Genomic DNA, 27260 nt, shown 5'->3' on the forward strand with positions numbered 1-27260 from the left:
ATGATGGGAAAAGTAGTCTAGGTCAAGACTGGTAACAAGCAAGTTCGTCATAACCTATCACGGAGCAATCCTAATCGGCAAGCAGAACCTTCACAGAGTACGGACGATGGAAGGGAGGGTGGGCCACGCTGCTGGTCTGTGGTAGTCACTCGGCTGGCTGTGGCACTAGCAGCAAGCGAACCAGGCGCTCTTGTTTCATTCTCTCGCCGGAGGCACCAAATGTGAACTCTGTGGGCGTAATGGTCACGTCGTAACTGGACATACCACCACAAAAATGGTACCAGCCTGTAACAAGTAAAATTTAATTTCTTTATCCCTATGACTACAAGGCTTTCAGAGAGGCACAGAACATTGATCCCCTTAAAATTCTTACCCATGTTTATTTAGTCTGAGGAGTCTTCGACCCTCTCTTAGATCGGAGCAGGAACCATAAATACCAAAAAAATCTACAAAACATTGTTTATCGAACTTCTCAGTTTCAATACATACTTGAGGCTCTGTTATGCACACGACCGAGACAGTATGAATATAATTATGGTTACCAACACAAATAATAATGGTAATAAGAACAGTTATCAAGCACTTTTCAGGCTGTGTCTAATATTATCAGGAACAGGTAAGTTGATGGCAGAGGAGAAGATTGAAATAAGAGTGATAGTAACTGTCACGAAAGAGGAACCAGAATATTTCTGCTATACTGTGCAGACAGGAGTGTTCGAGTCGAAGATCAATACGAGGGAGTGCAATGGCTAGGCAGATGCTAGAGCAAACAGAGGGTATGACCGTCTCTATGCTTATCTGCACATAACTGTCATAGGCAGTAGTGAATAGTCGAAAAATTAATTTTGCAGTATATCTTACATACATATTCATCAGCAATCGGATGTCAGCTCTGACCTGAATGTCTTTGAAATATTTTATAAAAGCAGTATTTTTCTTTTTACAGAAATGTTGAGGTTCAGTAATCGGTAAGATGATGGTGAAATATATATTCTAAAACTGTAGATAATGCTGATAGAATGCAAACAGACGAGTAGTCTGAGTGTTCTTTGGCAGATCCATGCTTGGGTTATGGTTCTATAAGTCCCTGGTTCCAGGCTATTAGGAAGACGCATTACGCTGGAGAGTAGTTAAAGATGTCTGTTGTTTTGGGCAGGAGTGGACTGACAATAAATTTGATCGTTTGCCTGGTAATGATTGGTAATGGAACAAAGCTGGAGCTGGGCAGGTTGCATTGTTGCCAGATATTCCCAAGGTAAAGGTCACCCCCTTCTCCTCTGTCCACCCCTCTCTCGCTACCTTCTACGCCAACTGTGTGATGTACAAATGGTGGGAAATTCAAATTGGCGTCATCATATTGGTCTGAAAAGCTAGGCCAGCTTGCATGATTGCCAGATGACGCCCAATTAGTATATGTCAATTTTCGTCATCCCCCTCTACAGTTTAGTATCCAATTACTATAATTTATGACCTATCTCTGCCTCCTCTTACCTAATTAGTGTAATTTATGATCCAAAAATGGCTGTTAAGTATTTTTCCGCAAAAACAGATGTTCCAGTTCCCATGGCATAGCAGTCGCTTCTGCCCACCACTAATTCAGGCATGCTAACCATCAGGTGGAACTGTCACTCATGTTTTGCTAACTGTAGTGAAGGAATCATCATGAAGCATCATCACAGATATGCAGACAACCTTGCAGGGCAACCACAACTATGAGATCACCACAGATCTGCCTCCAGCTCCAGACAAAATAAAAAAAAAGAAACTGACTCATACATTTGAATGCACATGTTAACGCTTTCCTCACTGTACATTATTCATTGTGTATACATTTTTTGCAAATACTTAGAGTATTTTCTTTTCCACAGTTCAACGGCTCCCTGATGCATAGGAGCAGAAATGATCACTGATGTACTGGAGCAGGAAATCCAAGTTTCTAAGAGTATGGTCCATCTCGTCCTCTTTCAGACATTTGCTTCTTTAGCATGAATATGTCCACACCGACATCTAGGGGAATGCAACACTGAAATTAACATCTGGAGACCCTTGTATTATTTAAATAATAAGAATGTTATGAACTTATGTGGCCTAAACAGCGCATAAGAAATTGAGAGAGAAAGAGTGACTTGTTGGCAACCATAAGTCAAACCACTATTCAGTAACTTTCTAAGCTATCTGTGTGAGTATAGACTACATGTGAATGTGTTGTATGAATTGTATAAATACATGTATTCATGCAATACCAAAGTCTGCTACTATTACTCCCATAAGCATTAAATACATAAAAGTGTAGTGTTAAATACATACAAGCGTAATTTATAGATGGAGTACCTAGGTATATTACTGTTATTATCGGTGTCAATACAGGGTGAATTTAATGCATATAAGAAATAATTATTAGAAAAAATATTGCAATGGGTTTGATATGGAAAATAGAATGATCGTATTTTTTAACGATTGTGGTTCTAAGTATAAAAATCCATACATATTATAAAAATAGATGTATGTATGTATGTATGTATGTACTTATGTATGTTCCACATCTCTAAACAACTTCATCGATTACAAATAAACTTGGCACAACTACCACCTAATGTCTGGGAAGAGTCGCTGTGCGGATAAGAACCACCTAACTGTCAAAGCGATGGGGCGAAAAAGACGTGCAGCCAACGATGCGCCAGTACCCAGATTTTATTCATCCAGTATTTGAGAATGAGAGCACTTACTGACTTGCAACAAAGTTGACACAAAATTTCAAACTTAACGAATTTTTTGTCGCTTACAACGCCCACAAAATGATCAAAGGAAAGAAATACACTATTTGCGTGTACCATTGAACGGACCTGCAAAATGAAATCATTTTACGACACATAGTTTACGATATATGACGTCATAAGCGCTAAGATACCTGCAAAATTATCGCATAATGCATGACGCTTAAATTTATTACTTCTTTGCAGCTACATCTATATTTTCATCTACGTGACTATTCTGCAATTCACAGTTAGTGCCTGGCAGAGAGTTCATAGAACTACCTTCGGAAATTTGGAAATTCGTGGTAAGTACCTATGGGACCAAACTGCTGAGGTCATCGGTCCCTAGGCTTACACACTACTTAATATAACATGGCTGCTTGTCCTGTTTCTGAGGTTGCCCCTCAGTCTGCAAGATCCGGGCGGTCGTAGAGGGTGGGCTTACTGGTAGTTGGGAGCTCCAACGTCAGGCGCGTAATGGGGCTCCTTAGGGATATGGCAGCAAGAGAGGGGAAGAAAACCAATGTGCACTCCGTGTGCATACCGGGGGGAGTCATTCCAGATGTGGAAAGGGTCCTTCCGGAAGCCATGAAGGGTACAGGGTGCACCCATCTGCAGGTGGTCGCTCATGTCGGCACCAATGATGAGTGTCGCTATGGATCGGAGGAAATCCTCTCTGGCTTCCGGCGGCTATCTGATTTGGTGAAGACTGCCAGTCTCGCTAGCGGGATGAAAGCAGAGCTGGAAATGCTGGAAAGAGTGCTTGCTAAGGTGCTCAGCAATGTGCCCTGCCTGGATATTCACTCATGTGTTATTGCCACGTTAAAGGGAGGGTTCTCCTATATCTCTCTTCCAAAGGATACAGTAGCTAAAAAGGCTACTATTAATGTCCAAAATCTTGATGAGGACGACAACTTTTGATTTGCGTGGTCAATCCTGGCTTGTGAAACAAATTACAAGACACATTCTGAGCGTATAAGTCAATACCACATGTATAATATTTGTGAATATTGTAACTTTGACAGTATTGATTTCCCCGGAAGTCTTCAGGACGTACTTAAATTTGAGAGGCAGAATTTTGTATATCTGTTCACGTTTACAGTCTGAAGTAATGCAGGCCAGAGGAAAACAAATTTGACAGATCCCTTCATTTCTCCAATTTCATCGGTCGGTGTCAACAACATGTACACCTGCTGCTTTTTTCCCAGCGGGAAAACAACTCGCAGTTGATGATTACTTGGAGAACGTGTTCTGCGGAGTTCTTGGTTCCCCACCTCCTCCTCCTCCGCATATGTGCAGAAAATAACCGTTCAAGAGCGAGATGATATGTTAAACTTTGTTTTGCAGTTGAGAATCGGCTTGTCATGCCATGGTGATGAACGTGTCATTTCTGAGAACGGAACCGAAACCCTACCAAACTAACGCTATTCACTCGAGTGATAGAGTGAATATACACTCTAAGGAAGAAAAAAGTATCATGAAGGAATTATCGGAGTGAGCTAAAATTCTGTATATGTGATTTAAATGTGCAGACAGACAAATGATGACAATTACACGGATAATTCCTTTGTAGTGCGTCGTTTCCTTTTTTAGTGTGTTTTTGTAAATGTGTGAGTGTATGCAGAATAGTATTATCCTTTTGTAAATAGGTGTGTGAGTGTGTGTATGTGTGTGTGTGTGTACTGTGCACTTTTTTCACCTCCCGCAATTCGTATACGTCAACAGTATTTAGTCTCATTTCCCATGTTAGATCACTATCTTTATAACGCTGCAACAATAAAACCTGTAAAGTTTGATAGCAGGGCTTTAAATCTGCACTGATATTACAACAACTGTAAACACTTGATATCACCATTGTAAATGTGTTCTGACATTGTAAAAATTTAATAACATTCAAGCAACAGTGAACTATTTAAAAGACTTTCGTGAAAAGTTATTGTATATATTTAACTGCGTACTATGTAGTATTTTTAGTATATATGCAGGGTGTCCCAGCTATCTTGTCCACCCAAAATATCTCTGGAACAATAACAGCTATTGGAAAACGACTTTCACCGGTATCAATGTAGGGCTGGGGCCCATGAATGTACATATTTGGAAACATTCTAAAACGAAAGCATATGTGTTTTTTAACACAAACTTATGTTTTTTTAAATGGACCTCCTATATTTTTTCTTCAGCAATCCATAGCACAACAAAGCACATACACAATGGCGTTGATTGCATCGCAATATTCCCATTGCGTCCCGAGATATTAAGACGCGAAGTTGACGCTTGAAACACCCGACATGCGCTGCTAGCGCACGTCCTGAGGCTCAGGCGTGAACCCCATGCTGCCCGTAATCGCGATGTGATTGACATGCGTAATCACACCTCCATACTTATCAAGAGATCCGAAACGAATAATACGGTCTGCTGCCATCAACTCTCATAATCACATAATGGTTTCCCTCTTGCACATTTTACATATCTACGTACACAATATGAACCAGTAGCGATCGGTGTACACCTGTCAGGTTGTCTTATTTATCCTGCAGACCCAAAATAAGGTTTATCTAATGCGTTATATGACCCATTGTGCTTGTCGCGCAGGGCCTGGCTCTACCTAGTCAAGTGTCCAACTTAGTTCCCACTACTGCCACAGTTACCACTTCGCCTTGTTTATGATTTGCGACCCATGCAAACTCCTGTACTCCACCACCCTCCGAGCATCCCATTTGTTGTTGCTTTGGCGTGCAGTACACCGCTTGCCAGTGTAGTCGTGCATCAGAGTAATCTAGTGACGGCACGGAGGTAGTACACATTGTGAATAAACGTTGTGTTGTGGAACTTATACTGTACAGTATAATGTACACACATGAAGATATGGTAGAAATGCTGCTGATCTATGGAGAATGTACGTTGACGGGAAATACGTTATGAGATTGCTTGTTTGTTGATAGTACTGTTAGCGAACATTATGATTATTAAGTTAATATGTCTGTTTTCTACCCTACTCTAAAAAAAATGGTTCAAATGGCTCTGAGCACTATGGGACTTTACATACATGGTCATCAGTCCCCTAGAACTTAGAACTACTTAAACCTAACTAACCTAAGGACGTCACACAACACCCAGTCATCACGAGGCAGAGAAAATCCCTGACCCCGCCGGGAATCGAACCCGGGAACCGTGGCGTGGGAAGCGAGAACGCTACCGCTCGACCACGAGCTGCGGACCTACACTACTCTACATACCTGTACTGTACCCTGTTGTAGGTGGACGAAATGCTGTTCAGGCAGAACGACTGTACAGAAGACGATTCCCTGACAAAGCATCGCCTTCGCGCCGGATGTTTGGTCGTCTCACATCTCGTCTACGTGAAACGGGAAGCTTAAATCCAAGACCTCGACATCGTCCTAGAACACGCACAGATGAACGTGCTGAAGTTGCTGTGCTCGCTACCATAGCTGTGAATCCTCAAATCAGCACACGTCATATTCAACGTGAAGTTCGTGTGTCGAAATCAAGTGCACAGCGTATTCTTAAACGTCATAAATTTCATCCTTACCACGTTCATTTACACCAGGATCTTCATGGAAATGACTTCCGCAGTAGGGTAACATTTTGTCGGAGGGCTCAGCAAAAACGTCTGACTAATCCAAATTTTTTTGCAGATGTTCTCTTTACCGGCGAGGCATCATTCTCCAACAAAGGAATTGTCAATAGGAAGAATATGCATTATTGGTCCGCAGACAATCCAAAATGGCTCCGTCAGGTAGAGCATCAAGGTCCGTGGAAAGTTAATGTTTGGTGTGGGATTATTGGAGATACCATTATCGGACCTTTCTTTATAAATGGCATCCAAAATGGCAGACAATACTCCAGATTTATACGACACAATCTTCCTGTTCTCCTGGACACCGTACCTCTGAACCGGAGAATGGTCATGTGGTATCAGCATGACGGAAGCCCTGCACATAACGCCTTACGAGCACGACGACTTCTGAACTGTAAGTTCCCTGGTAGGTGGATTGGAAGAGGTGGCCCAGTTAGGTGGCCTGCCCGATCTCCGGACCTTACACCGCTGGATTATTTTCAAAAATGGTTCAAATGGCTCTGAGCACTATGGGACTTAACATCTGTGGTCATCAGTCCCCTAGAACTTAGAACTACTTAAACCTAACTAACCTAAGGACATCACACACATCCATGCCCGAGGCAAGATTCGAACCTGCCACCGGAGCGATCACGCGGTTCCAGACTGAAGCGCCTTTAACCGCACGGCCACACCGGCCGGCGGATTATTTTCTTTGGGGAGCAGTGAAGGATGCTGTTTACCAACATGAACCAACAACACCAGAGGACATGAAGCAACGCATTATTGATGCTTGTACAGCCATCAAAGAGGAAACAGTAGCACGAAGTAGGGCATCCTTCATCCGCAGAGTGACCCTATGTATGCAAGCCAATGGGAATCACTTTGAGCATGATATGTGAACGCTATGTTTAGTATGTAGTGCTGGTATCACAGTGGAAGTTTCTACAAAGGATCATTTTACCCAGTGATGTTAAGAAACATTTGTTTGCAACAATCTGTCATTTAACGCATTAGATAAACATAACATTGATAATTATGTGATAATAAAACTAATTGGTTAAACATGTTTACATTCATCTTCTATGTCCTACCTGAACTTCCCAAATCAAAACATTTTTACCTAAACAACGGTAAAACTTTTAGTCCACTTGCTCGTTTCACTAAAACCATCAACATGAATTTTACTATTACGAGTGAATGATTAACTGTCACTTGCGCTAGATCTACAGTAAAGTTTTAACGTTGAACGGCATTACCTTTTTAGTAACGGATTAACGATAAGCAAAGTTAACTTTGTGACTAACGTTGCGGTATACAGATATGTTACAGAACCGCATCACCCCTAGCCTATGAGATAAATACCTGCTGGAATGTACGACGTTAATGCAGGATGGCAGCAGACCGTATTATTCGTTTCGGACCTCTTGATAAGTATAGAGGTGTGATAACGCATGTCAATCACATCGCGATTACGGGCAGCATGGGGTTCACGCCTAAGCCTCAGGAAGTGCGCTAGCAGCGCATGTCGGGTGTTTCAAGCGTCAACTTCGCGTCTTAATATCTCGGGATGTAATGGCAATATTGCGATACAATCAACGCCATTGTGTATGTGCTTTGTCATGCTATGGATTGCTGAGGAAAAAATATAGGAAGTCCATTTAAAAAAACATAAGTTTGTGTTAAAAAACACATATGCTTTCGTTTTAGAATGTTTCCAAATATGTACATTCATGGGCCCCAGCCCTACATTGATACCGGTGAAAGTCGTTTTCCAATAGCTGTTATTGTTCCAGAGATATTTTGGGTGGACAAGTTAGCTGGGACACCCTGTGTATTAGTTTTTCCATGCTACTAGTCATTATTGTTAGTGTAAAAAGGCTGTACAAGAAATCGCTGTTTTTTAGTTTTTCCATGCCATCAGCCATTATTACTCAAGTATCTCTAAACATATTGCACAAAAAATGTTACCAAAGAAAAAAATAAATAAACCAAAAAGAAATCTCTTACCATATATTCTTGTTCTGATTTACATAATGGCTCTAAGCACTGTGGGACTTAACATTTGGGGTCATCAGTCCCCTATACTTAGAACTACTTAAACCTAACTAACCTAAGGACATCACACACATCCAAGCCCGAGGCAGGATTCGAACCTGCGACCGTAGCAGCAGCGCGGTTCCGGACTGTAGCGCCTAGAACCGTTCGGCTACAGCCGCCGGCGTTCTCATTTACAACCCATACCATGATTCCTAAGTCCAATCTCACACACACACACACACACACACACACACACACACACACACACACACACACAAGTTGAAACTAGTTAGTACAAAATTAGCAGTAGACGTGAGTAAAAAGAAGGAAAAGCAGCTTATGACTGTTCTGCATCTACATCTACATCTACATTTATACTCCGCAAGCCACCCAACGGTGTGTGGCGAAGGGCACTTGACGTGCCACTGTCATTACCTCCCTTTCCTGTTCCAGTCGCGTATGGTTCGCGGGAAGAACGACTGCCGGAAAGCCTCCGTGCGCGCTCGAATCTCTCTAATTTTACATTCGTGATCTCCTCGGGAGGTATAAGTAGGGGGAAGCAATATATTCGATACCTCATCCAGAAACGTACCCTCTCGAAACCTGGACAGCAAGCTACACCGTGATGCAGAGGGCCTCTCTTGCAGAGTCTGTCACTTGAGTTTGCTAAACATCTCCGTAACGCTATCACGCTTACAAAATAACCCTGTGACGAAACGCACCGCTCTTCTTTGGATCTTCTCTATCTCCTCTGTCAACCCAACCTGGTACGGATCCCACACTGATAAGCAATACTCAAGTATAGGTCAAACGAGTGTTTTGTAAGCCACCTCCTTTGTTGATGGACTACATTTTCTAAGGACTCTCCCAATGAATCTCAACCTGGCACCCGTTTACCAACAATTAATTTTATATGATCATTCCACTACAAATCGTTCCGCACGTACACTCCCAGATATTTTACAGAAGTAACCAGTGTTTGTTCCCCTATAATATAATCATACAATAAAGGACCCTTCTTTCTACGTATTCGCAATACATTACATTTTTCTAAGTTAAGGGTCAGTTGGCACACCCTGCACCAAGTGCCTATCCGCTGCAGATCTTCCTGCATTTCGCTACATTTTTCTAATGCTGAAACTTCTCTGTATACTACAGCATCATCCGCGAAAAGCCGCATGGAACTTTCGACACTATCTACTAGGTTATTTATATATATTAAGAAAAGCAATGGTCGCATAACACTCCCCTGTGGCACGCCAGAGGGTACTTTAAAGTCTGTAGACGTCTCTCCATTGATAACAACATGCTGTGTTCTGTTTGCTAAAAACTCTTCACTCCAGCCACAGAGCTGGTCTGATATTCCGTAGGCTCTTACTTCGTTTATCAGGCGACAGTGCGGAACTGTATCGAACGCCTTCCGGAAGTCAAGGAAAATGGCATCTACCTGGGAGCCTATATCTAATATTTTCTGGGTCTCATGAACCGATAAAGCGAGTTGAGTCTCACACGATCGCTGTTTCCGGAATCCATGTTGATTCCTACAGAGTAGATTCTGTGTTTCCAGAAATGACATTATACGCGAGCAAAAAACATGTTCTAAAATTCTACAACAGATCGATGTCAGAGATATAGGCCTATAGTTTTGCGCATCTGCTCGATGACCCTTCTTGAAGACTGGGACTAACTGTGCTCTTTTCCAATCATTTGGAACCTTCCGTTCCTCTAGAGACTTGCAGTACACGGCTGTCAGAAGGGAGGCAAGTTCTTTCGCGTACTCTGTGCAGAATCGAATTGGTATCCCGTCAGGTCCAGTGGACTTTCCTCTGTTGAGTGATTTCAGTTGCTTTTCTATTCCTTGGACACTTATTTCGATGTCAGCCATTTTTTTGTTCGTGCGAGGATTTAGAGAAGGAACTGCAATGCGGTCTTCCTATGTGAAACAGCTTTGGAAAAAGGTGTTTAGTATTTCAGCTTTACACGTGTCATCCTCTGTTTCAATGCCATTATCATCCCAGAGTGTCTGGATATGCTGTTTCGATCCACTTACTGGTTTAACGTAAGACCAGAACTTCCTAGGATTTTCTGTCAAGTCGGTACACAGAATTTTACTTTCGAATTCACTGAACAGTTCACGCATAGCCCTCCTTACGCTAACTTTGGCATCGTTTAGCTTCTGTTTGTCTGAGAGGTGTTGGCTGCGTTTAAATTTGCAGTGAAGCTCTCTTTGCTTTCGCAGTAGTTTCCTAACTTTGTTGTTGAACCACGGTGGGTTTTTCCCGTCCCTCACAATTTTACTCGGCACGTACCCGCCTAAAACGCATTTTGCGATTGCCTTGAACTTTTTCCATAAACACTCAACATTGTCAGTGTCGTAACAGAAATTTTCGCTTTGATCTGTTAGGTAGTCTGAAATCTGCCTCCTACTACTCTTGCTAAACAAATAAAACTTCCTCCCTTTTTTTACATTCCTATTTACTTCCATATTCATGGATGCTACAATGGCCTTATGATCACTGATTCCCTGTTCTGCGCTTACAGAGTCGAAAAGTTTGGGTCTATTTGTTATCAGTAGGTCCAAGATGTTATCTCCACGAGTCGGTTCTCTGTTTAATTGCTCGACGTAATTTTCGGATAGTGCACTCAGTGTAATGTCACTCGATGCTCTGTCCCTACCACTCGTCCTAAACATCTGAGTGTACCAGTCTATATCTGGTAAATTGAAATCTCCACCTAAGACTATAACACGCTGAGGAAATTAACGTGAAATGTATTCCAGATTTTCTCTCAGTTGTTCTGCCACTAATGCTGCTAAGTCGGGGGGTTGGTAAAAGGAGCCAATTATTAACCTAGCTCGGTTGTTGTGTATAGCCTCCACCCATAATAATTCACAGGAACTATCCACTTATATTTCACTACAGGATAAACTACTACTAACAGCGACAAACACTCCACCACCGGTTTCATGCAATCTATTCTTTCTTAACACTGTCTGTGCCTTTGTAAAAATTTCGGCAGAATTTATCTCTGGCTTTAGGCAGCTTTCCGTACCTATAACGATTTCTGCTTCGGTGCTTTCTATCAGCGCTTGAAGTTCCGGTACTTTACCAACGCAGCTTCGACAGTTTACAATTACCTGAGTTCACAAAATAAATACCTGGGAATTTGCATATCGTGCTGCAGGTATTGGTCTATGGAAGCAGGTGGCATTTGATCATTGCCGGTTCCATAGACGTATAGAAGCCATATTTAAAAAATTACATATCCTAAGTTGGATGACCAGCATGGACAATGCATGTGAACGAAAATGCAGCACATGTGCCATATACATAAATCCTTATCTGCCCATGAGGTAGTAGAGCAGCTTATTCAAACCTGTGGAGGAAGAGGGCAAGGAAATTATTCAGACAAGTTGGTGAGACTAGCTAGTACAGGAGCTTGTTTAGACCTGTCAATGGAGGATGAACTGAACAAATAATGTACAGTGTTTTAAAATTATCATTTATTTGCCGCGCGGGGTAGCCGTGCGATCTAAGGCGCCTTGCCACGGTTCGCGCGGCTGTCCCCGTCGGAGGTTCGAGTCCTCCCTCGGGCATGGGTGTATGTGTTGTCCTTAGCATAAGTTAGTTTAAGTTAGATTAAGTAGTGTGTAAGCCCAGGGACCGATGACCTCAGCAGTTTGGTCCCATAGTCCTTACCACAAATTTCCGATTTTCATTTATTTGTCACTCAACTTAAAATTACTTTCAAGTTGGGTGAAAAATGAACGTAAAAGTACTTTCACATTACCTGAAGCGCACATAACCCCAGTTACTTGCCCATACGTCTGCTTGACCTACTGGAGGAGTGGACATTTTTATAATTCCAGGTTCCAAATTTCAGCATGTTTGTAGATACACTGACGCAAAAAAGTCGTTACACCAAAAACTAATTAATGTAGAATAATGAAGTTTTGGGAATACATTTGTCTAGGTAACATACACTGCTGGCCACCGTAAATGCAACACCAAGAAAGACAAAAGGTAGCACAACAAAATTTATTTTGTAGATAACATGTTGACCAAGTATCAAATTATTACATTTACAGACGTCTGTGACATGTGGTTCCTGCCAGAATCAGTAGCCAGAGTAGCCGCCATTGTTGGAGATCACCGCTGCCACACGTCTCGGCATTGAGTTAAAGAGACGTTGGATGTGTTCCTGGGGTACAGCAGCCCAAGCAGCTTCCACACGTTGCCAAAGATCATCTGGTGTGGCAGCTGGGGATGTAATCTGGGTCACTCGTTGAGCAACCATGGACCACATGTTTTCTATCGGCGAAAGATCCGGAGAGCGAGCCGGCCAGGGAAGCAATTCAATCTGGTTATTGACGAAGAATCTTTGGACAATGCGTGCCACGTGTGGTCGCGCATTATCCTGTTGAAATATGGCTGTGGCCGAGCCCTGAAGGTAAGGAAGGACAACTGGCTCCAGCACCTCGGATATGTAGCGCCGGCTATTTAAAGTACCGGCAGTGCGTACTAGAGGCGTGCGAGAGTAATATCCAATACCGCCCCATACCATAATACCCGGTGCAAGACCAGTGTGGCGGTGCATAATGCAGCTGTCCAGCATCCTCTCTCCACGGTGTCTCCACACTCGAATCCGACCATCGTGGTGCTGCAGACAGAAGCGTGCCTCGTCAGTAAAGACAACGTCATTCCATTCTGCCGTCCACATCCGTCTGTCATCACACCATTGGCGACGGAGACGTCTGTGGTTCTGCGTCAATGGTAGACGAAGCAATGGACGTCTTGCGGACAGACCACTCTGCTGTAAACGGCGTCGAATGGTACGCGCAGACACTGGATGATGCGTTACAGACGCAATGTGCTGTGCTATGGTTCGGGATGTCACTGAGCGATCCGTCACTGCCATGCGCACAGTTTGCCTATCTGCACGTGCAGTGGTGCACCGAGGTGAATGCGATCGACCACGTCGGTCCGTCGTACCCTCCTGCATCCAACGGTCACATATCCGCATTACAGTTGTTTGGTTTCGTGCAACACGACTAGCGATTTCTCTGTATGATAATCCACAATATCGGTAAACCACTATCCTTCCTGTGTCGAACTCGGATACTTGATCAAACGATGTTCGCTGTTGTCTACGAGGCATAACTGATCGTCTTGTGAAACAACCACAAGGTAAACACACATGCCGAACGTACACTCGTCGAAATCGCCAAGCCTTAAATGGCGCTATGAGGTGGCGCCACAGGCGCGCGTGATGTGCGTCTGCGCTGAAATTCTAATCAGTTGCATATCTCATGGCTGCAAACCCATGGTGTAAATTTCACTTGATTCGGATGCTTCCTTCAGGGTGTTGCATTTACGGTGGCCAGCAGTGTATTTCAGTGCTTAACATTGCGAGATCGAGCGTTAATGGAAGCCACTGCAAATGTGAAATGATGGTACATTAATAACCGGTGTAACCGCCAGAATGTTGCATGCATTTTGTTGTACAGAAGCCTGATGTCAGTTTGTGAGATGGAGTTCCATGCCTGATGCACTTGGTTCGTATATGCAGGGACGGTTAATGCTATTTGTGGACGACAGTTGAGTTGTCGTCTTATGATGCTCCAGATGTGCTCGATAGGAGACAGCAGGCCAAGGCTACATGTCGACACACTGTAGAGCATACGTGTTACAACAGCGGTATGTGGGCATTATCCTATTGGAAAACACCCACTGGAATGCTGTTCATGAATGGCAGCACAACAGGTCGAATAACTGGAATGACGTACAAATTTGTAGTCAGGGAGTGTTGAATAACAGCTATAGTACTCCTGCCGTCATTAGGAATCGCAACCCAGGCCATAATTCCAGGTGTAGGTCCAGTGTGTCTAGCACGATGATAGTTTGGTTGCAGGTCCTCAGCTGGCCTCCTTCTAACCAATACATGGCCATCACTGGCACCGGAGCACAGCCAACACCGACTCAAAGGAAGGCCTCGGCGCTTGTTCGTGACGTCACGTCAGCTAGGCACGCCGAACGCCAGGTCTGTTGCAGGCATACTCATAATGGTGGTGTCTCCCTCCCTGACACAGGAAAATGTGAAACTATTGGCCGTAGTTGACCAACACGCGTTATTGGTTCAAATGGCTCTGAGCACTATGGGACTTAACATCTGTGGTCATCAGTCCCCTAGAACTTAGAACTACTTAAACCTAACTAACCTAAGGACATCACACACATCCATGCCCGAGGCAGGATTCGAGACTGCGACCGTAGCAGTCGCGCGGTTCCGGACTGAGCGCCTAGAACCGCGAGACCACCGCGGCCGGCAACACGCATTATTCTGAAAGATTTCTGCAATCAATTAATTGTGCAATTCATTACACTTCTTAACAAATAGTGTACTCCTGAACTTAAATTTCCACCTGTTTTAAGGATTGACATACAAAAACAACTTCATGGTCCAGCAGCAACAGAATTCGTGCTTCTTTACCTTATTTGTGAATCTGAGGAAGTTACATTTGTACTGGGTTGCTTTTACAGGAAACTGTGAACATATTGGTGCTCTTCTTTAGGTATATTGGTTGACTATGGGGTGAGGAGCACGAATGTTAATTAAATATCTTGCGATTGTACAAGATGGGGGGGAGGGGGTGGGAGACAGAAGAAGAGGCAAAAGAGAGGTACTTGTTTTATCAAATAAAATTTTTTTATCTTATAAAGTTTCTCCTTTCAGTTGCAAGAGGGGAATATTTATCTTTTCTAATGTGCATGTTTAAAAAAGTTTAAGCTCAGCAGTATTTTCGATGTATGAAGCTATTTTGTTTCCTGTTTAGAATTCCTTTCGTTGAAAACGACTGTAATCTAATGACTGGCAACAGTTGGACATTTAAACATGTAATTTAGTTCACATTTCCAGTGACGATGTCAAACGAAAATAAATAAATAAATAAATAAAAGAAACAAGTTAATTGCAAGGGGGTTGGGGTAAGTTTCGATAACAAAATGGATCAAGTAGATATAGTTACTTGAATGTAAAATTTCTGAAGCTTGCAATGGGGCAAAGCATCTTCTCATATTGATCTACGTTTGTTTCGACAGGATTCCGTAATACAGAACTATGATCTTCATTTGTAGCTTTACGATAGTAAGAAAATCTTTCATCTAAATAAAACTGCAGAATCCAAAACAATACCAAACATTTTGTCCAAAAATAAGAGATTTATAGTGATAAGCACGCCCAGGCGTTTCTGCATGCAACAGACCTGGCGTTCGCCGTGCCCAGCTGACGTGACGTCACCAACAAGCGCCGAGGCCTTCCTTTGAGTCGGTGTTGGCACAGCCACCTTTCATCGGAAAACGCAACAGATCTCTACCCTCCCCTCAATGAGCTCCCGCTTGACACCACTGAAGTCGCAAATGGCGGTAGTTTGGGGTCAATGGAATGCACGTTACAGTGCGTCTGACTTTAAGCTGCCCTTGAAGTAATCGATTTGTAACAGCTCATTGTGACACTGTGGTGCCAACTCGCGCTCAAACTGATGCTGCAGATGCTTATGATCCGCCAGAGCCATACGCTGAATACGATGGTGTTCCCTCTCGGTGGTACCACGTAGACTCCTGCAGCCCAATCTTCTTGCGACTGTTCATTCTCGTGATCACCGCTGCCACCAATTATGTACAATGGCTACATTCCTGCCAAGTCTTTCTGAATTATCGCACAAGGAGTATCCAGCTTCTCGTAGCCCTATTGCACGACCTCGATCAAACTCAATGAGATGTTGATAATGGCGTCTTAGTCACCTTAAAGGCATTCTTGACTAACATGAATTCACCACGTCCAATCTCAAAGGTAACTAACGCTCACGGCCATTACAACGTGTATTTAGAGCAAATCTGATTTGCATCTTCATAGTGGCGCTACTGGTACTACTCTTATGCCACTGGCGCGAAATCTGAATAGACATCATCATTCAGAGGTGGAAACACGCCTACCACCTTTCGTTTATGTTGCACCACTCTTTCTCAGTGTGGCGATTTTTTTTCCGCCAGCGTCTTACACGTCCATGTAGCCTTCTCACCGCACTTCACGTACAGGATTGTGTATATGCAGCCAAATACTTGAAGCGATGTCACTATATCTTCGTAAGTCATGCCTGGTTCGTTCCAGTGAATTCACTTGTCAAAATGCATTAACCATAACGCAGTTCGTCATGTTTTAGAAGCCTTCATGTCCCTGAAAGGCTTCTGTGATGCGACATTTGTGGAGACTGTCGTTATAATACGTCCAAAAATTGTGGATGTGATGAAGGGTATATCATTAAATAGAAACAGCCCCTCCCCGTAGTCTACCATCTTAACGTTGGCGGGGAGGTTTGTGTGTCTCAGTGATCCACTGAGCTATGCTGGCGTGAGGAATGCGCCTTCTAGGGTCACCCATGCCTGACTAGTCAATTGGTGAGATTCCAGACAATGTGTAGTCCTCTTAGGGGGCTCCCTTCTTGGGAGTATTTGGTGGCAACTGCATGGGTCCTTAGCTAATTCTGACATTACCTCCACTTACTTGCGTCAACTTTTCTATGGACCGCCCTTATCGAAATGTTTCTTTCCACTCCAATGTCCGTCCCCGGTAGCTGAGTGGTCAGCGCGACAGACTGTCAATCCAAAGGGCCCGGGTTCGATTCCCGGCTGGGTCGGAGATTTTCTCCGCTCAGGGACTGGATGTTGTGTTGTCCTAATCATCATCATTTCATCCCCATCGACGCGCAAGTCGCCGAAGTGGCGTCAAATCGAAAGACTTGCACAAGGCGAACGGTCTACCCGACGGGAGGCCCTCGTCACACGACATTTCATTTCATTTTTATCCACTCCAACAATGTTAGATTTTGAGGCCGGAGGGTGTCTTTCATTTTGGAGATGAAAGGGAGGGCTGTAGCCTATTCTTGATGTTATTCAGTCTGTATATTGAGCAAGCAGTAAAGGAAACAAAAAGAAAAATTTGGATAGGAATTAAAATCCATGGAGAAGAAATAAAAACTTTGAGGTTTGCCGACGACACTGTAATTCTGTGAGAGACAGGAAAGGACCTGGAAGAGCAGCTGAACGTAATGGGTAGTGTCTTGAAAGGAGGATATAAGATGAACATCAACAAAAGCAAAACGAGGATAATGGAATGTAGTCGAATTAAATCAGGCGATGGTGAGGGAATTAGATTAGGAAAAAAGACGATTAAATAGTAAATCAGTTTTGCTATTTGGGGAGCAAACTAACTGATGTTGGTCGAAATAGAGAGGATATAAAATGTAGAGTTGCTATGGGATGGAAAGTATTTCTGCAGGAGAGAAATTTGTTAACACTGAGTATAGGTTTAAGCGTCAGGAAGTTTTTCTGAAAGTATTTGTATGAAGTGTAGCCATGTATGGAAGTGAAACACGGACGATTAACAGTGTAGACAAGAAGAGAATAGGCGCTTTCGAAATGTGGTGCTACAGAAGAATGCTGAAGATTAGATGGGTAGATCACGTAACTAATGAGGAGGTACTGAGTAGAATTGGGGAGAAGTGAAATTTGTGGCACAACTTGACTCGAAGAAGGGATCGGTTGATAGGACATATTCTGAGGCATCAAGGGATCGCCAATTTAGTATTAGAGGGAAGCGTAGAGGATAAAAATCGCCGGGGGAGACCAAGAGATGAATACACTAAGCAGATTCAGAAGGATGTAGGTTACAGGAATTATTCGGAGATGGAGAGGCTTGCACAGGATAGAGTAGCATGGAAAGCTGCATCAAACCTATCTCTGGACCGAAGACCACAACAACAACAACATCAAAATACACTCCTGGAAATGGAAAAAAGAACACATTGACACCGGTGTGTCAGACGCACCATACTTGCTCCGGACACTGCGAGAGGGCTGTACAAGCAATGATCACACGCACGGCACAGCGGACACACCAGGAACCGCGGTGTTGGCCGTCGAATGGCGCTAGCTGTGCAGCATTTGTGCACCGCCGCCGTCAGTGTCAGCCAGTTTGCCGTGGCATACGGAGCTCCATCGCAGTCTTTAACACTGGTAGCATGCCGCGACAGCGTGGACGTGAACCGTATGTGCAGTTGACGGACTTTGAGCGAGGGCGTATAGTGGGCATGCGGGAGGCCGGGTGGACGTACCGTCGAATTGCTCAACACGTGGGGCGTGAGATATCCACAGTACATCGATGTTGTCGCCAGTGGTCGGCGGAAGGTGCACGTGCCCGTCGACCTGGGACCGGACCGCAGCGACGCACGGATGCACGCCAAGACCGTAGGATCCTACGCAGTGCCGTAGGGGACCGCACCGCCACTTCCCAGCAAATTAGGGACACTGTTGCTCCTGGGGTATCGGCGAGGACCATTCGCAACCGTCTCCATGAAGCTGGGCTACGGTCCCGCACACCGTTAGGCCGTCTTCCGCTCACGCCCCAACATCGTGCAGCCCGCCTCCAGTGGTGTCGCGACAGGCGTGAATGGAGGGACGAATGGAGACGTGTCGTCTTCGGTGATGAGAGTCGCTTCTGCCTTGGTGCCAATGATGGTCGTATGCGTGTTTGGCGCCGTGCAGGTGAGCGCCACAATCAGGACTGCATACGACCGAGGCACACAGGGCCAACAACCGGCATCATGGTGTGGGGAGCGATCTCCTACACTGGCCGTAAACCACTGGCGATCGTCGAGGGGACACTGAATAGTGCACGGTACATCCAAACCGTCATCGAACCCATCGTTCTACCATTCCTAGACCGGCAAGGGAACTTGCTGTTCCAACAGGACAATGCACGTCCGCATGTATCCCGTGCCACCCAACGTGCTCTAGAAGGTGTAAGTCAACTACCCTGGCCAGCAAGATCTCCGGATCTGTCCCCCATTGAGCATGTTTGAGACTGGATGAAGCGTCGTCTCACGCGGTCTGCACGTCCAGCACGAACGCTGGTCCAACTGAGGCGCCAGGTGGAAATGGCATGGCAAGCCGTTCCACAGGACTACATCCAGCATCTCTACGATCGTCTCCATGGGAGAATAGCAGCCTGCATTGCTGCGAAAGGTGGATATACACTGTACTAGTGCCGACATTGTGCATGCTCTGTTGCCTGTGTCTATGTGCCTGTGGTTCTGTCAGTGTGATCATGTGATGTATCTGACCCCAGGAATGTGTCAATAAAGTTTCCCCTTCCTGGGACAATGAATTCACGGTGTTCTTATTTCAATTTCCAGGAGTGTAGTTCAAATGGCTCTGAGCACTATGGGACTTAACTTCTGAGGTCATCAGTCCCCTAGCACTTGGAACTACTTAAACCTAACTAACCTAAGGACATCACACACATCCATGCCCGAGGCAGGATCGAACCTGCGACCGTAGCGGTCGCGCGGTTCCAGACTGTAGCGCCTAGAACCGCTCGGCCACTCCGGCCGGCTACAACAACATCCACATGGGCGGCGACAGCGTGGAGGATGGACCTCAGTACAATCTAGCAGGCGGGACGGTTTCTTAATTGAACATCCAATAAAGGTGCCTACAGTTTAGAGGGTGTAAACCCTATGTGGAAATTTGATTAAAGCACAGGGTGGATCGAGCCCTTAAGTCGAGAACGACAATCGGTATAAAGGAAGAAAACCTTGATAAGGAAATTACTTGGTCCTCCAGGTTGGGAGTTGAGGTGATGGCCCTGCTCTCTATCACTCGGAAAACTTCAACATCCAAAAAATCCAGGTGTATGCCCTCAGAACCAGATCGTTATTATCCGGAATCGACTAAGTAAACGAAAACGGTATAAGAATTTTGGTGCATGTCTCGCTCAGGGCATTGCAATTAAGAAAACTGAAGTATTCAAATAAATCTATTGGAATAATGTACGTGTAATAGCACTAACAGAAAAAAGTTATAGGAGTAGAGGAAATATATGATTAAGTCCACATTTAGAGTGCAGTGTTGCGGTATATAAAATGTGGAATAAAGAAGGAAGATTATGGTTTAACGTCCCGTCCACATCGAGATCATTAGAGATGGAGCACAAGCTCAGAATGTTTCAAGGGTGGGGAAGGAAAGTCGGTCGTGATCTTTCAAAGGAACCATCCTGGCATTTTCCTGGAGTGATTTAGTGAAATCACGGAAAACCTAAATCTGGAAGGCAGGCAGGACGCGGATTTGAAACGTCGTCCTCCCGAATGCGAGTGCAGTGTGCTAACCAGTGTACCACATAGCTCTATTATAAAGTGGGAACGCTGCTATAAAAATGATACTGTGTGAACTATTGTCTGATGTACGTAGGTATAAAGCTAAAAAGATAGGACGTAGCGGTCACTGCAACATATCCACTCATAGATAATGCTACTGTCGCTAAGAAGAATAATTTCTTTGATGATTGGACAAACCTCGTAGATGGCGTTAGGAATAGGTTGGTTCAAATGGCTCTGAGCACTATGGGACTCAACTTCTGAGGTCATTAGTCCCCTAGAACGTAGAACTAGTTAAACCTAACTAAAGTAAGGACATCACACACACCCATGCCCGAGGCAGGATTCGAACCTGCGACCGTAGCGGTTTCGCGGTTCCAGACTGCAGCGCCTAGAACCGCACGGCCACTTCGGCCGGCTAATAGGAAGGAGCTGTATATTTTAGGAGGTTTTAGTGGACGAGTGGGTAAGCAGGACGCTAGTACGGTTGCAGCCAATATTGGGGAGGATGTTGTGGATAATAATGGAGAGAGGTTGGTAGAAATGTGTGAGCAGTACAGTCTTAAGATATGTAATGGGCTTTTCAGCACAGAGAGATCCATAAATGTACACGGATGCAGTCTACAAGGAAATTACACACTTTATTGATTATGCTATAGAAAAGAAAATTATCGTATAAAAGTGGGGGATTGCAAAGTCTACCGGAGAACGGAATGTAAAATGACCATTTTCTGTTTCGGTGTGCACTTTGGTTTCCATTTCAAACAACAATTGGCGAAAGGGTCCGAGCCGGAAGAGGGAGCGTTATAGTCTGGGGAATATTTTCATGGCATTCCCTGGGTTATCTCGTCATTCTGGAAGGCATGATGGATCAACACAAGTATTTATCTATCCTTGGGGACCATGTTCACCCTTAGATGCAGTTTATTTTTCCTTGGCACGATGGCAACTATCAGCAGGACAATGCAACATGTCACGCAGCTCGCAGTGTACGTTCATTGTTCAGAATATGTTTTTCATACTTCCCTGCACACCAAACTCCATGGATTTAGATACAATCGAGAATTCATGGGAGGACCTTCTTCAGACTGTTCCTTTCATGGATCCTCAACCGAGAAACCTAGTGCAGCTGGCCACAGTGCTGCAGCTGGCATGGCATCACACCCCTGTCATTACCTCACTGACTCTAGTACGTCTTGTAGTGATCTTCACTGCAAAAGGTGGTTATTTAGGCTTCTGGCATGTCGTAACATTAATGTGACTGGACAGTATATACAATGAATTAATAAATAAAAATTTGTTACCCTATACACCTGTTGTTATTTCCAAACCATTCTTTGAATCCCAAAACCCGATTGCATTGGCAGTTCCGCTGCAACTAAATGTACGAAGAAAGTCAAAGCAGTACCATTGCATTTAAATGTATACAGGGTGAGAAGCGTAAGACGTAACACCCCCATTATTCCGGGGTCGATTGCACGTATCGACAAGCGGTGTTCGGCGAATCATAGCCGACTATGGGGCACTTACTTTGGTACATGCACAATAATCACAACGATTATACTGACCGAGAGAGGCAAGTACTTGTTTTTTAAATGGGACGCTATACTTTTTTTATCATCATTCGAACGCTCTGGAAAAGACGCTATAGTGATGTAACGCATGTTGCTATTGTGATTCAAACTTCGCTTAAAAGACGGTGGGAAATATTGTACGGTTGAAGGTCGAGGCGGTCGGAAGCGGCTGCAGACTAAACACGCCTCGCACGACCCGCAGGCCGAGTTGCCGCGCTCTATGCAGCATGCACGGCCTACGCTACGAAGGTAAATCCTCATCCGCCCTCTTTTAAGTAAAGTTTGAATCACAATAGCAACATGCGTTACATCACTATACGTGTCTTTTCCAGAGCGTTCGAATGATGGTAAAAAAAGTATAGCGCCCCATTTAAAAAAACATGTACTTGCCTCATTATCTCGGTCAATATAAACGTTGTGATTATTGTGCATGTACCAACGTATGTGCCCCATAGTCCGCTATGATTCGCCGAAAACCGCATGCCGATACGTGCAATCGCCCCCGGAATAAAGGGAGTGTTACGTCTTACGCGACTTACCCTGAATAAAAAGACTGAGAGACACATGTCTTGTGTATACACATGTGACATATGTGCAGATGGGAAACACAACTCAGTTCACGAAATAAATTAAATTTAAACAGCTATTTTGGGGTGAAACAATCCTTGGCAGGTATTTTGGGTCATAAATTACACTAATTCAGTAACAGGAGTTATGACGGATTATAAATTATAATAACTGAGTGAAAAATTGTAGCGGTGGCACGGCTGGAAGTGATATATTATCTGGGTGCTGTTACAGAACTGCTGAGAACTCACTGGGTATCGCGATGTATTAAAGCTATCTCCTCGATGGTATCACGCAACAGACGTCGTCACGTACTTCTCTGCTGTCCTATTCCCAGGAGGAGGAATGTAGACAATTTTTACACAGTTGTAAAAGGTGCAGTTAGTATTTTGCCAACCGTGTATCAATAAAAGCAACTTGGCCACTTCCAGTCATCAAGATCAAGTGGACTCTAAACATAGATCAACTAATAACAAATGTGAAGAACGAACTCTGATGAGAAGCTCGTAAGTGTTACTTCCGCACTAGAAATACACTGGCGGAAAAAATCGCTGCACCAACACCTACTTAATGCAGTGTAACGAAATTTCGGCAGTATTTGTCTAGATAGCATATTTAAGTGATTAACATTGTAAGACCACAGGTTAATGTAAGCGCTGAGTACGTCATTGCAAATGAGAAATGCTGGTGTATTGATAACAGGCGTAACCGCCAGAATGTTGCATGCAAGCACACAAACGTGCATGCATTGTGCTGTACAGGAGCCGGATGTCAGTTTGTGGGATGGCGTTCCACGACTGTTGCATTTGGTAGGTCAATGCAGAGACGGTTAACGTTGTTTATGGATGAAGCCGGAGTTTTCGATCGATGATGTCCCATATGTTCTCAGTTGTAGACAGATATGGTAATCAAGCACGCCAAAGCAAACATATCGACACTCTGTGGAGCACGTTGGGTTACAACAGCGGTATGTGGGCGAGCGTTATTCTGTTGGAAAATTCCCCCTAGATGCTTTTCACGAATGGCAGCACAATAGGGCGAGTCACCAGACTGACGTACAAATTTGCAGTCAAGGTGTGTGGGATAACCACGAGAGTGTTCCTGATGTCACACGAAATCGCACCTCAAACCATAACTTCAGGCGTAGGTCCAGTGTGTCTAGCACGCAGCCAGGTTCGTTGCAGGATCTCAACTGTCCTCCTTATAACCAACACACATCCATAACAGGCACCTAGGCAGAACCAGCTTTCGTCACAAAACATAACAGACCTTCACCCTTCGTTCCAGTGAGCTCTCGCTTGACACTGCTGTCAAATGGCTGCGGTATTGGGTCAGTGGAATGCACGCTACAGGGCGTCTGAGTCGGAACTGTTGTTGTAACCGCAGGAAAAAGTCAAGTCTAATTACAGTCGTTTCAGGCAGTACGCCGAGAATAGTACGTAGGAATGAGTTAAAATTGTAGCGCTGGACGCCTGGCGTGGCCGAAGGGTCAGCCGAGGCGGAAGTCAAACTGTTGGGCAGCGGCGCTTGATAAGAAAGCAAACAGCCAGCAGATACGAACGAAGCTCTGTGTAGGGACTCGTGATAAGCATTCAATTAAGAGTATCAACGCATTCCTGGCTAGTCTAACAACCCTACCACAACAAAGATCAGAATTTAATAACGATTGTGGTGTTGCTCACGCTGCTAAATACTGCATTTTCGGGCAAAAACAGTCATATTATGTGGCAGGTGTCATTAGAGCACAGTTAATAAAGTCATTTCATGTAATAATCAAAAAACTAGGCACTCATCTTTTTGTGTTTCCCACGCTGGTCTCGTCGTAAAATCATGGCTCAATCGTTGAAAATCTAGGTGGTTATGATTCCAAGCTCGGATGCAAAAAGGCCTAGGTCTTATTCTGCTATATTCAAAAGTTTTATAGATGCGCTGCACAAACCATTCTTGAAGATTACACTTTTACTGGACAATGGTGATGTAAAAAAATAATCAGCACTCCGAATTTAAGTTACACTTCCTTTTAATTGCAATATCACGTGACGCACAAACATCACTTCACAATTCAAAACATACTTGAAAATATCTTCCTCACATTTAATAAGCCAACTACAAAATGCATCTTTCCAACATGACGTCCAAGACTTGACCTTTTCAAGGTCTGACTCTCTAACAACTCAACAACTAACTATCTCTTACGCGCCCAAAAATCAGAGTTACAAGTACGTCAAAGATCACAGTGACAAAAGAAAGAATATACATAAGAATAATATCATTGCAATATAAACATATCGATGTATCAAAAGTGAAATCAAATCTGAATGTTGTGTCAGAAATATGTCAACTACTTTGCAGAAATACAGTAGAATATTGCTGGTATCGAGAGGTTCAGGTGTGGTGCCGTAATGGTTGCGTAATAAAAGTACCATTGCACTAGAGAGAGAGGTCTGGGAGTGGAGAGAAAAGGAAAGAGGGCCCTTGGTGGGGACAGCACTACGTCATGAGGAGCCAATGAAGGGCCCCGGACGCAGTGCTTGACCATATAGGGAGAGGAGCCTCTATCCCTCCACCCAGCCTCTGAAGAACAATAACAACAACAATACTTTAACGATACCAAATAAGGACAAGTTGCCTTCGACGCTACGTCATGCCAAGCGCTGGCGGGGTCGAAGGGGGAACGCTAACAAAACTCGAGAGCACGCCGCTCTGCCTTCTTGCCTTGACGGTGGTGAGCGTGACAACAGCAGCCGACTTGGGCTGAGGAACGGGCTGTAGGCAGGCAGCCGGAGATAGTCGCTGAAGAGCGTTAGGGCGTAGCCGCGGGACTGTGACGTAGGGCGCTAGGAAATATTGCAGAGCTTCTAGTAGGCAGTCGGAACGGTGGAATCAGTCACCGTCTCTGTATTAGACTTGGCCTTCCTGAGAATGCAATCACCACGCAGTTAGGGTGAGCTGTAATTATTCGGAATAATCTGCAATTTGTTAAAGTTAGCAAGTCTTTAATTCTACCCGCTTCCTAGCCTTGTACCTTCACACCGGAGATTTCCACATCTTAGCCAGATCAAAAAGTCTCCCTTTCACTAAGGTCAACCGGCTAAATCCCTTTCACGAACCGTGTCGCTCAATCCCTCGCAATACCCACGCTTGGGACGCGACACTGTCCTTGAAGTAACCAGTTTGTGACAGTTCGTTGCGTCGCTGTGATGCCAACTGCTGCTTAAATTGCTGTTGCAGATGCAGGACGATGCGCCAGAGCTATACGCCAAACACAACGGTCTTCCCCCTCGGTAGTGCCACGTGGCCATCCAGAGCCCGGTCTTCTTCTGATGCTACATTATCGTGACCACCGCTGGTAGGGGTCATGTTCAGTGGCTACATTACTGCCAAGTCTTCCCGCAATATCGCGGAAGGAACATCCCCCTTCTCGTAGCTCTATTACGCAACCTAGTTTAAACCCAGTGAGGTGCTGATAATGCCGTCTTTGTCGCCTTAAAGGCATTCTTGACTAACATTAACTCACCACATCCAATCTAGCCTTCACGACCGTTACAGCGAGTATTTAAAGCAAGTTTATGTCCGTCAGTGTGTAATGAGACAGACTTTTCTCTTAAGAGTAAATTAAGTTGTGGTTGATTTCAGTATGTAACACAAACAAAAATTATAAAGTTTTGTCTGTGGCATAGAAATGACCATCCACATGAGTAATTGTACATTCGAGCATTATCAGCAAGCAAATACGGAGGGGATCCGTGAAGTAGTAGGTCTAATTGTAAATATAATTACAGACTTTGCAAATATCGAGTATTTCTAAGGAAGTCAGTAAACGTTTATTTGTCAAATATTTAGGTAGTAATTTAGTTCGAAGTTTATTCAGTATTATTCTGCTTTTCCCTTATAAGGTATTAATAACTTTTGTTGCTGATAATCCTTTATATACCTAGCGTAAAGCAGTATTTGGAGAAGCTTGCACAGGATAGAGCAGCATGGAGACATGCATCGAACTAAACTTCGGACAAAAAACCAAAATAACACATTAGACGCAAAATTACAACACTACAATATATGACAATAAACTAAACCGAACTGAATATTGAAAATAGGTGTGCACTGAGTTTTAGGAAAATCGGTGCAGAAAAAATGTGTTTCCGCAGTAATAAGAAAGATTGGTAATGTTATCCAGACAACCTCACACACATATAAAACTAACAGTTTTAAATCCAGCTCATAATTCCACGAATATGTCGCATTAGACACTCTCGCATTTAATGTCAATAGGGTCTCAAGATAAATATAAGGAAAACGTGCTTTAAGGGGAAAGGAAAAGCAATAAGTAAACGTCATTTAATCGGGTGAAGTATCTAGTCGCCAGGAAAAAAAAATGATTTTTAAAATAATCATGTTTTGCCAAGCGCTGACGAAACGCTCAGTTAATATAATTAAATGGAGTTGCAGGTCCGGTTAGCAGTGATGGCAAAGACGCTGCGCTTATAATCAAGAGGTGTCAGTTCAGGTCTTATCGCGCGGATATGAATATGTAAATAAGG

The sequence above is a fragment of the Schistocerca piceifrons genome, chromosome X (assembly GCF_021461385.2).
Source record: "Schistocerca piceifrons isolate TAMUIC-IGC-003096 chromosome X, iqSchPice1.1, whole genome shotgun sequence".
In the NCBI taxonomy this organism is placed as follows: Eukaryota; Metazoa; Arthropoda; class Insecta; order Orthoptera; family Acrididae; genus Schistocerca; species Schistocerca piceifrons.